Here is a 12,500-nt window from a genome sequence, read left to right as displayed (position 1 = left end):
CACACACCGTCTACGAAAATGATACAAACACTAATAACATCCAAACAAACTCACCAACACATACACCCATAAATATAAGCTTACATTTACTCACATATACATATTTGTGGGTATATACACATCCACTCACGTATTCACAAATATGGACTCCAACCAAAAGAAACCTTACATTGTCAGTGACCAGTTTGGACTGAGGTAATCTCAATGAAAAACATCTGCACACACACACACACACACACACACACACACACACACACATTCTTACACATATACATACACACACATTCTTACACATATACATACATATATACATAGGTATATGTACATATACAAACCTACATACATACATACAAATATACATATACACATTCACATTCACACACACACACACACACACACACACACACATATTTATAAAAAAGATAAAGTGTGATACAAGTACATACACCTACAAATGTTTTATTTTCTTTATCCAACCAGGACAGAAAATTCCAATTAATAAAGAAACTGCTGTGTCCATCTTTCCCTCCATTACTCTTACATTTGTATAAGATTACAAGTAATCTTATACAAACATCAATTGCTGTATACAAACGTGTGTGTATGGAGATAAAGCATAGGTACCAGAATAGTTATGTGGACATAAAGTTTGCTTCATAACAACACAGTTTCAATTTTTATCTCACAGATGAAGCTGGACATTATTTTTTTTTTCTTCACAAAACTCCAAAAATTTTGATTCCGCCTGTTTATTCAATGTACCATGACCATCACCTCTGCTCCACAAAATGGTTATAATGGTGTTGCTTTCAGCCTTGTGCACTTTTTGAACTCCATATGTCTAACACACAGGGACACAGTGGCCCAGCAACAAAATTTGCTTGGGGAGGGGTGCAAACCCAGGCCCAAATTTTTTAATGAAAAATGTTGATTTTTATCAATGTCAATATTAAAACAAATGCAGGTATAATAATATTTTTTTAATATGTTGAGGGTTGCCTGAAAATGTTCATAGGCAGGGGAAGACACTCTCATGGAATGGGACCAAATGAAGTTCATTTTTTAATGTAGTTCTTCTTCTCTTATTGTCCATACACTTCCATAAGTAGTTGCAGTGCTTGGATCGCACTGGTTGAAGAAGTTATTCTGTTGGTCAAAATGGTCATCAACAGCAGATAAGATTTCATCATCACAGTGATGCTGGTGCCCAGCCGAGTGTTTTTCTATGTTGGGAAACAGATGATAACCAGATGGAACCAAATCACTAACATAGGGAGGGGTGATCAACCAGTTCGAAGCCAGTCATGCACAGCAACCATTGAGACTAAGGACTTGTGTGCTGAAGCATTGTCCTAATGAAACAAGACCCCATTCATCGGTTTTTCTGGGTGTTTGGTCTTGATAGCCTTTCATAACTGCCTTAGCAAGTTGGCATTGAACTTTCCGTTTATGCTGTGATCATTTTGATAAACACAATGTTTTTTTGCATTAACGTATAGTATATGTAATAATGTGAAGGATATTTTGTAAATTAAAATGTTTAATTTTGGAAATATATCAAGCAGAGCAAATATAAGCAATAAAAACACAAATTGTAAGTATTTCAAAATGTGGGACACTACATGACGGAAACTAACAAAAAAGGAAGAAAATAATGGTGCTTGTGTTCCAAAAGTACGATGAGAAGGCTCAGGAGGAGGATAGAAAGATGGGATAGAAAGAAAGAAAGAAAGATAGATGAATCTCATTTTGGCCCCTTCAGAGATGCTTTACTACATAATAACAAAAACAGTAAGAATAGTTTCAAATTTTGGCACAGGGCAGCAGTTTTTGAGAGGAGGGGGAGTCAATTACATTGACCCCCAATGTTTGACTGGTATCTATTTTATTTTACTGACCCCAGAAGAGTAATAATGAAAGTAATAATAATTCCCCTTAGCAGATATCTTGGCATGTGACCCCTGGGAAAATGTAGTGAAAAATATGCCATGTGCGGGAGCTGTGGATGCTAAAATGGTAGATCATGTGATCACATAACCAACCAGACTATCAGATGTTGTTATACATCGCTGGTCACAGTGCACTTTGCATTGTTTCTTCAGCTTTCAAATGATGCTATGCCACTGGCTAGGTGAGCTGGCCAACATTCCTCCTGATCATAAGGCTTGTCCATCACAGGATTACTCGTTTACAGCTGGGTGGACTGAAGGAAATGAAGTGTCTTGCTTAAGAACACAGTCTGGAAAGTGAACCCACGATCTCACAATTGTGAGCGCAACAAGCCTAACCACTAGGCCTCATACAGATATATTCATTCTGGGGAATTTTTAATTGAAGCAGCAGAAGACCTAGAGAGAGAGGGGGGAGGAGGGGGAGAAAGACAGAGAGAAAGGGAGAGAGGGAGAGGCAGAAAGAGAGAGAGAGAGAGGGGAAGAGAGAGAGAGAGAGAGAGAGAGTGACTAGCGTTGTGTAAACACAGTGTCCCACTACAAGGAGAGTGTATATACAATTTTCAACAGTGTAGAGAGATTCTTAGCAATAATGTAATAGCAAAATAAGAGAAATAATGGTTTTGTTAAACTGAAACCAAGCAGACACCTTTATATATATATACATATATATTTATATATATATATGTATGTATATATAAATGCCTATGTATATTTCTGTGCATGTGTGTACAAATGTGTATACACACATGCATATACACACATGCATATACACACATAAACAGACGTTAAATGATGGCGATGATGATGATGATGATGATGATGATGATGATGATATGATGATGATATATATACATGCATCAACACATGTGATATATTATATATATATGTGTGTGTGTGTGTGTGTGTACATGTTTAGCTTTATCTGGTGTAGCCCTGGTGTAATGAGTCAATAGGCTTAACTCCCCATCTTTTTGCATCAATGGATAAGAGAATTAGCCGACAAGTAGAGAAAGAGAGAATGTGAAGGCAGCCAGTGTCTGTTCGTGCATCAATGAACACCAAAACTGACGATTTCAGGGGTTGACTCCTTTGAAATATTTACTGGCAATCTACAACCGTGATACACTCAATCCTTGTTGGCATCTGGTACTTATTAGGCACAAAGGAATGAGGAAGAGACCGAAGCTAAACACCATCAAACAGGTTTCGAGTGCATGATAGCAAACGATTGAACGACTGAGCTGCAGGGCAGTTCATCCCTGAGTCACATGTTCTGTCATGCCCCGTGGTTTTAATAATAAAATTAGCTGTTGTTGATTAACCCCAGACATGTTCTGATCGAGCAGACCTTATAATGAAAGGCATGGTTGTGTGGCTAATAGGCTCATGCCACAGCCATGCTGTTGCAGGTTCAATCTCACTGCACACCACTTTGCGCAAAATATCTTTTTCAATAATTTCAGGTTAACCAACACTAAATTAGTGGAATTTGGCTAATGGAAACTGTGTAGAAGCCTTTTGTATCTTTTATTTCTTTCAGTCTTTTGACTGAAACCAATATTTGGTGTTTCACCTTGGAATTGAACACATGACAGAGAATCTTATTTACCCTTTCCTACAAATCTCATATACCTTTATGCATCTAAAAATGATTGAAGTCGTTGATATCTTTCACTGTTCCATCTTCTTCATATTCTAGCAAAAAAAGAAAAAAACTGGTGTTAAATAAACACCTGGCAGACGACCCTTTTTGGTTTTAATTGCTCAGTCAAAGGAGGAATGAAAGTTCCCTGACCATTTTCAAGTGTTTCTAAAATAGATGGGAAGAAAGAAAAAAATTTGTACTCAGTCCAGAATTTAGTAACAGAGTGGACTTTGCTGAAAGTACCCAAAGTTAGTGTCCAGGCAAGGAATTAACCCTTCTGTAGAAATATACTGAACGTGTTTCAAATAAGATTAACAAATAATGATTAACAAATAACTGTCATTATTTAACTGGTGTTTGGGGTATAAATTCACATGAAATTTTGATGGTAAGTTTTAATTCAGTCCACTTTAATCCTTTTGTTACCATATTTCTGTGGAAATATACTGCCTTTGTTTCAGTTAAGATTGGAAATAAAGAAGAATTCGGTAAAACAGTTTTGTCATTATTAAGCTGGTGTTTGTGGCATAGGTTAGCATGAAACTTTGATGGAAAGTTTTATTTAGGTAATTTTGAAGTTTGTATCAGAACCAGAGGTGGTTCTCAATGGGTAAGTATCAAAATGATTAGATTTATCACCTGAGAACAGGAACAGTTCCTCCAATAGACTTCCACGCAATTTTCATTTACCAGTTCCACTAAATTTCACTCACAAGGCAATCAGTCGACCTTTGGTGATAAGATGGTGTTAAAAATCATGTGCTCATATGAAAGTAACAGCATTTCATATAGAAATAGTGAATAGCAACCCTCACAACAATAGAATTGATTTAGAAATTAATAACAATGATATTTGACTCTTGATTGTGGAATGTTGCAGAATATGATAAACAATATAATATTCAATTTTATGGTTGTAAAAATTTCTTATTCCAAGCCACTTAATTTCACGCCATGTGAGAAACAATAATGTCCATTTATAACTTCAAATTACCTATTAAGGTTTGTTTTTCAGTAAAAAGGAAAAAATCTGTTTATAGAATATAAAAAAAGACAACTTTTAAACTATAAACACAGTTGGAAAAATGCATTATATTGTGTTTATATTATTGCTATAAATTTTTTTTAGAATTAGATGAAAAGAAGGGGTGGATGGGAGAATTAAGAGTGTGACTGACAAATTATTTTATTCTAATTAGATGCTTATCTTTATCATCTGATAAAATATGAAAAAATGTTAAAATGGAAAACAGACATTAAATGATGATGATGATGATAATGATGATGATGATGAAGAAAGAAACCTCCTTAGCAACAACACATCACAAACATATACACCGGAGGACAATCTACAAATTATGAATGTATGTAATTTATAAATTTAATTGTAAGAGTGAAAGTAGCAAACTTCATGATTCTAACTGTGACATTGATCAGACAGAAACAACATTCTCTTGTAGTTAAATCATATATCAAGAACAAAGAACAATAACAACATATCACATGTCACATCATAAAACAAAGGTGGGTAAAAAAAAAACAGCATATCAACAGATAATATGCCTGTACAATATAGAATTTCCCACAAAAATAGATGATTGATTCTAGAAACAAAACTCATATTACAACACAAAGCTAAATTTAACACACAAACAACATACAAACATTTAAACAAAGATAAACAGATGATTGATGAGGAGTAATTCTAACAGCCAAATTATGTTTGATGACATGAAAGTCTAAAGGTCAAATTCTGGTTCTAAAGTGCAAAGATGTAAGTTGTCCGCCACATAAAAAGCAGTGCTGAAGCCAACACAACACCATATCCTAATGATGAGGCTGAGATAGGCCAGAAATGTTGATAAAAATGACTTTAAGATGTTATTGTTCTGAACAAACTGAAAAGATATGAAAAAGCTTGATAAGAAGAAATTTGTTCTGGAAGATAGCCATGTTTTCAATACAACATATGTGCGTGTGCGTGTGTGTGTGTGTGTGTGTGCATGCGTGTGTGTGTGTGCATGTGCGTTTGCGTGTATGTGTGTGCGCACACGCGTACATCTTTTATCTTTTACTTGTTTCTGTCATTAGACTGTGGCCATGCTGGGGCACCATGTTGAAGGGTTTAGTCAAACAAATTAACCCCAGTAATATATATATATATATATATACAAAAATAAGAGGAATGACCAGCAAAAGTGGACTCCTATATGCTAGAAATAGATGCCGAATTATCTAACCACGAAAAAAATATATGTTCTCAGTAAAAATTCAGCGACACAACAGACTGTAAAAGGGCAAGACAAATTTTTTTAATATGCTAGACCACTGGTTCTAATTGATTAATATCAACTTCTACCTTCATAAATAAATTTTATATATATATATATGTACACACATACACACACATATATGTACATAAATACATGCATACACACACATTATATATATATATCCACACACACACACACATATGTACATAGATACATCCATACACACACAATATATATCCATACACATACGCACACACACACACACACACACACACTCATGTAAACACATACATTGATGCCATATTTTCAGATGTAATCTTTGATTAATTGTTCCATCTGTCAATGTAGTAGCAGACTGCATCATCATCATCATCATCATCATCATCATCATCACCACCATTGCCACCCTCATTGTCAGCTACATTGTAATCAACCACCACCACCGCCATCACCACCACCGCTGCTGCCGCTGCCGCTACTGCTACTACTACTACTACTACTACTACTGCTGCTGCTGCTGCTGCTGATACTGCTACTACTACTACTACTACTGCTGCTGCTACTGCTATTACTACTACTACTACTACTACTACTACTACTACTACTACTACTACTACCAGTTCAGCTCTTTTTTTAGACACCTTCAGTCTAACAGGTGCTACTTGCTTCCAACTTAAAACCCAGATTGTCTCTGTTCTTCAACAATACCATTGTTGTTGTTGTTGTTGTTGGTGGTGGTGGAGGTGGTGGAGGTAGTGGAGGTGGAGGCAGTGGTGGTGGTGATGCGTTGCACCAGTCTCTTCTCTTTAAACTCTTTTCTGGCAGCTGCACCATGATTTATGACCATCCTCTGCACTCTGCTGCATCCCTGTCTCCTCGTCTCGTTTACCCGACAATTCTTTGTTCAACTTTTCTCCAACTTTCCATAGAATACACTCATTCTTTTTTTTTTTTTCTCTGAGTTTTGACCAATGATGGTTAAAATTCTCCACATTGGTTCGGTGGTTCTATTTATTAGGTCAATGACATTCGATATTAAGAAAGAGGAAACAAAAACCAAAAAAACTATTGAAGAAAAATATAGTAAAATGGGGGAAAAAAAAAATTGCTTGTGCTGCTAGCACTGCTGTTGGTGCAGTCGCTGCTGCTGCTGCTTCTGTTGCAGTTGTTGCTGTTGTTACTGTCACTGCTGCTGGGTTTTTCAACTGCCACCACGATCACCATCGCTGGAAACATCATCACTACATTACTACTATCACCACCACCACCACCACTGCCACCACCACGGCCGCCGCCACCACCACTGCCCCAATCGAAAATAGGGATGACATACTGAACAATGTGATATGGTATGTCTGAAGACAGATGGGGCAGCCATGGCCGGAACATCTTTGATGATGACTGTCATCATCAACATCACCATCATCATTTCCTCCCCCATATCATCATCCTCCCCCTCCTCCTTCTCCTCCTCATCATCATCGTCGTCGTCATCATCATTGTCATTTAACATCCCTGATCCCTGCTGGCATAGGTTAGACAGTTCAATAAGGGTCTAACAGGTCCCAAGGACCAGGGTCTGCTTTGGCATCGTTTCATGGCTGGATGCTTTTCTTAATGCTGACTACTTTACGGCAAGGACTGGGTGCTTGTGTTTTTTTTAAAGCTACTGGCACTAATGAGGGGAGGGGTCAGCATACAGCTGACAAGACTCGTGAACCTGATGGTGTGGGTTTGGCTGTTAAGGGAGGTGATGAGAAAGGTTGTGGGGGGTGGCAGGTTTCTTGTTGCAGAAGAGCTGCATGGCTTCTCACATTCAGAAGAGGTGAGAATGATCAAGAGGAGCTGCAAAGAGAGATCATCATCATCATCATCCTCATCACCACCAACACCACCACCACCACTGTCACCACCACCGCCACCGCTGCTGCTGCTACTACTACTACTACTACTACTACTACTACTACTACTACTACTACTACTACTACTACTACCAGTTCAGCTCTTTTTTAGACACCTACAGTCTAACAGGTGCTACTTGCTTCCAACTTAAAACCCAGATTGTCTCTTTTCTTCAACAATACCATTGTTGTTGTTGTTGTTGTTGTTGGTGGTGGTGGTGGTGGTGGAAGTGGTGGAGATGCCCTGTGGCTAAGCAATTCTAACTGGTTAGAACCTAGATAAAATTGTCTCCAGAGAGAGAGAGAGAGAGAGAGAGAGAGAAGAAAGGCAGAAAGAGGGAAGAGAGAGATGGTGGAGAGATAGATAAATAGATAGATAGATAAAGACAGAGAGATAGATAAAGACAGAGAGATAGATAGATAAAGACAGAGAGATAGATAGATAGAGGGTTGATAAAGATAGATAGATAGAGAGAGAGAGAGAGTGTGTGTGCGTGTAATTCTTCAGTTCTGTAAATAACAAAGATAATGTAATCCGGATGTTTTTATTATTGACGGTAAAACTTCTGAAGAGAATTCAAAGTGACAGAAATGGACAATTCCAGTTCAGGAGTGAAGGGGTGTTGCAACAGCAACAACAATAACAACACTGACAACAACAACAGCAGCAGCAGCAGCAGCTGCACTTGTCCCCACTCATTGTACTTAGTTTGTGACAACAATTCTTGAAGGAATAACTTAAGTGTTCCCTTTAATATTGACAATGAAATGTTGCCTGTTGGGGAGAAGGAAACCCGACATTAAAAATAAGGTTCTGTCAAGTAGAAACACTGACCAGAAGGTTCATTTGATCAACTGTCTCTTGGGGACTATTAAACAAGAAGGGGTGGATCATTACTACCAGTAATAATATTAAAACTCTCACTACCACCACCACCACCACCATCATTGCAATCACCACCACCACCATCATTATCATCACCACTATCATTATCACCACCAGCACCATACCACCACCACCGCTGCCGCCACCACCGCCACTGTCACCACCACCACCACCAGCCTCAACAAAACATTTTCTCTTTGATAAAATCAAAATTCAAAATTGGATTGGAAGCAGGATATAGTGAGAAATAACTTGTGGCTGAAGAATGCAGAGACATGAGAAAAATAACAAGATGAGTCTCTGAAACCAGCAACAAAATCTTGGTATTAGAATCGGTTTGTCCTGTCCATTGTGTAAGAAGAGACCAAAAGGGTTTGCTAAATGTTAAGCAACCAGCCATAAAGAATTGGAGCCAAAAGGAACCTTGATGAGTACGGTTTGAAGACCATGACGGGACAGTAAGGTTAACCCCTGATTTAGCAGAGAAAATTGTATTAAAGCGTTTGTTGTGTCATCTTATGGTTTTGTTCTTTTATTGTCTTGGCTGTGTGGTCTTACGTTCGACATTTTCAACTGGAACTAATATCACAACACACACACACACACACACACACATATATCATCATCATCAACATCATCATCACTTAACATCCGCTTTCCATGCTGGCGTGGGTTGGATGGTCTAACTGAAGATTGGCAAGCCAGGAGGCTGCACCAAGCTCCAATCTGATCTGGTAGGGTTTCTACAGCTGGATGCCCTTCCTATCTCTAACCACTCCGAGAGTGCAGTGGGTGCTTTTTACGTGTCACCTGCATGAGGACCAGTCAGACAGCACTGGCAACGACTACACTTGAATGGTACTTTTTACATGCCACCGGCATGAGGACCAGTCTGATAGCACTGGCAACGGCCATGCTCGGACGGTGTTTTTAACGTGCTACAGGTACAGGAGCCATTCAGGCAGCACTAACAACGGCCACGCTCAAATGGTGCTTTTTACATGCCACTGACACAGGAGCCAGTCAGGTGGCACTGGCAACGGCTACGCTCGAATGGTGCTTTTACATATATATATGCATGTATGTATGTATGTATATATGGTAGCCTTCTTTCAGTTTCCGTTTACCAAAACCACTCAAGGTTTTTGCCAGCCTGAGCTTTTAGTAGAAAACACTTGCCCAAGGTACCACACAGTAGGATTGAACTCAGAGCAATTTGGTTGGGAAGCTAGCTTCTGACCACACAGCCATTCCTATGCCTATGAATCTTATTAAACTTTCTTTCTTTTTGTATTGTAGAAAGTTCTCCATTTTTCTATTTTATTATTTTACTTCTTCATCAAAATGCTTCAAGCAAATTCCAGTGTTCTTCTAAAAGCCATCTTTTAAAAGCCTTTCAAGGATCAGCTGTCATTTACATCATATTTCCATGAGCCTCTGGTCCCTCAGCACAATGGATATCATACCACATGTACTGACTCTTGTGAGTTGCTGCCAAGTATTTAGTTGACTACCATTGCACCACATGTCCATGTGACGAGTTGCTGAACGAAGTGGCATCAAGCCAAACCTCCATGAAATCATCTCCTGCTCTTTTACAAAAATAAAAATATAAAATAAAAAATAAGGCACAGGGATGGCTTCATGGTAAGAAGTTTGTTCTCTAACCACATATATATAAATATCGTTGCTATTATGTTAAACTGTCGTATGTCCAAATCTGGCCAAATGCATTTTTTTTTCAATATCTATTTTCGCTTACAATAGCCAGTTTTTTGGGTCAAACTATCGTATCTCCGGCTACTTTAGATGCCAAGATATCAAAAAATTGTCAAAGTGTAGTACAACGGCTTTGATATTGTGTGTGTGTGTGTGTGTGTGTGTCTGTGTTTGTCCCCCATCACTGTTTGACAACCAGAGACTGGTAGAGTCAGTACCAAGCTTATAAAAATAAGTGCTGTGGTCAATTTGCTTGACTAAAATTCCTCAAAGCGGGGCTCCAGCATGGCCTGCCGTCCAGTGACTGAAACAAGTAAATAGAATGTAAAGAATGAAAGAAGTGATACATTAAATAATGCAGTTACAGACACAAATGGAAACCTTTTTGATCATGTTGAGCATCTTTGATTGTGGCACTGCTCAAACAGGGTTAACATGGATCTAAATGGTAACATCAGCCATAGCAACAGTAACTATGCAACAAGCACAACAACAACAACAACAATAATGATAACAACAGTGACGAAGCCATATATTCTCTGTATTTATGTTATGTTAATCTTGCTCTAATTATGGATATTCTACAGCCATCTTTTAGCCAGCAAATATTGCTACGCCTCTCTTCAACTTTGACCCTCACGCATATCTATCTTTGCAGACAGTTATGTGAAAGGCTAAGCTAATAGGATGGTGAATTAGCAACCTAAAGGTTGACAGATCATAGCCAATCAATGATGTTTTGTAGTGTTTACAGTCGACACAGCCAACTGACATATGCTAGAATCATCACCATCATTTTGAAGTTCTTGAAAACAGTAAGGCTTTGAGAGCAGTTTTTACCTACTTCTGTTCAGAACATGGTCCTATGCTGCCCCCTATAGAATGGAAATGTGGTAAATTCTCCATCAGTTTTGACATTCAGCAGCATTCTGTTGTTTGGTTGAGTGAATTCCTTTTTTGTCAAATTAATGTGTAATTCTCTCATTCTTTAACCCCCTCATCTCCTCACATACACCCCTCCCCAGCCATCAGGTTTTGTAGTCTTGCAGGCTGCTCGGTGACTGCACCAGGGCTAGTGGCACAAACTTAACTCCCAGTATGCTCTGTTAAGTGGTTGGCATTAGGAAGAGCATCCAGCTGTAAAAACCCATGTTAAAGCAGATATTGGGACATGATATGGGCCTTGGACCTGTCAGAGCCTGTCAAACTATCCAACACATGTCAGCATGGAACATGAATGTTAAATGATGATGATGATGACGACGACGACAACCACGATGATGATGATGGTGGTGGTGGTAATGATGATGATGATGGTGGTGGTGGTAATGATGATGATGATCATGGTAGTGATGATGATGACAATGATGGTGATGATGATGATGATGACAACAGCAATGACGATGATGATGATGATGATTATGATGGTGGTGGTAATGATAATGATGATGACGATGACGATGACGGTGTTGGTGGTGGTGGTGATGATGATGATGATGATGATGATTATGATGATGATGATGGTGGTGATGATGATGGGTGAGGATAATGATGGCGATGAACATGTCGAAGACGAAGACGACGACAATGACGACGATGACGATGGCGATGATTTCAAGTAGAATTACCAAATATTTCCCACAGTTTCCAAAATCACACACACCCAGCTTCACTCTTCGACTCGTTGTCGGTGCTGAAGATTTCTTTTGCTGCTGTTTTTGTTGTTTATTCTCAAAGTCCAATTTCTGTGTGAATTCACTTTACTCATAATTGTATCTTTTTTATTTTTCTTTCACAAAAAAACATCAATAAAACAATTAAGTGCTTTATAAATAGGATTTTCAGATTTAACAATAAACACCAATAATATAAAAAATGATTCAATTGTTATTTGGTAACTTATTTCTGCTTTTTTCACTTAATAATCTATATTTATGTTTCTGCTACTCATATCCACCAGTTCCATCATCACCATGGCCACAAAAATCACCATCACCACCACCATCACCACTGCCACTACAACACCACCACCACCACTACAATCACCACCACCACCACCACCACCACCACCAAAACCACCACCAACACCACCAACACCAACACCACCACCACTACCACCAACAC

Source organism: Octopus bimaculoides, chromosome 7 (assembly GCF_001194135.2).
Source record: "Octopus bimaculoides isolate UCB-OBI-ISO-001 chromosome 7, ASM119413v2, whole genome shotgun sequence".
NCBI lineage: Eukaryota > Metazoa > Mollusca > Cephalopoda > Octopoda > Octopodidae > Octopus > Octopus bimaculoides.
Note: the sequence above shows the minus strand (reverse complement) of the source record.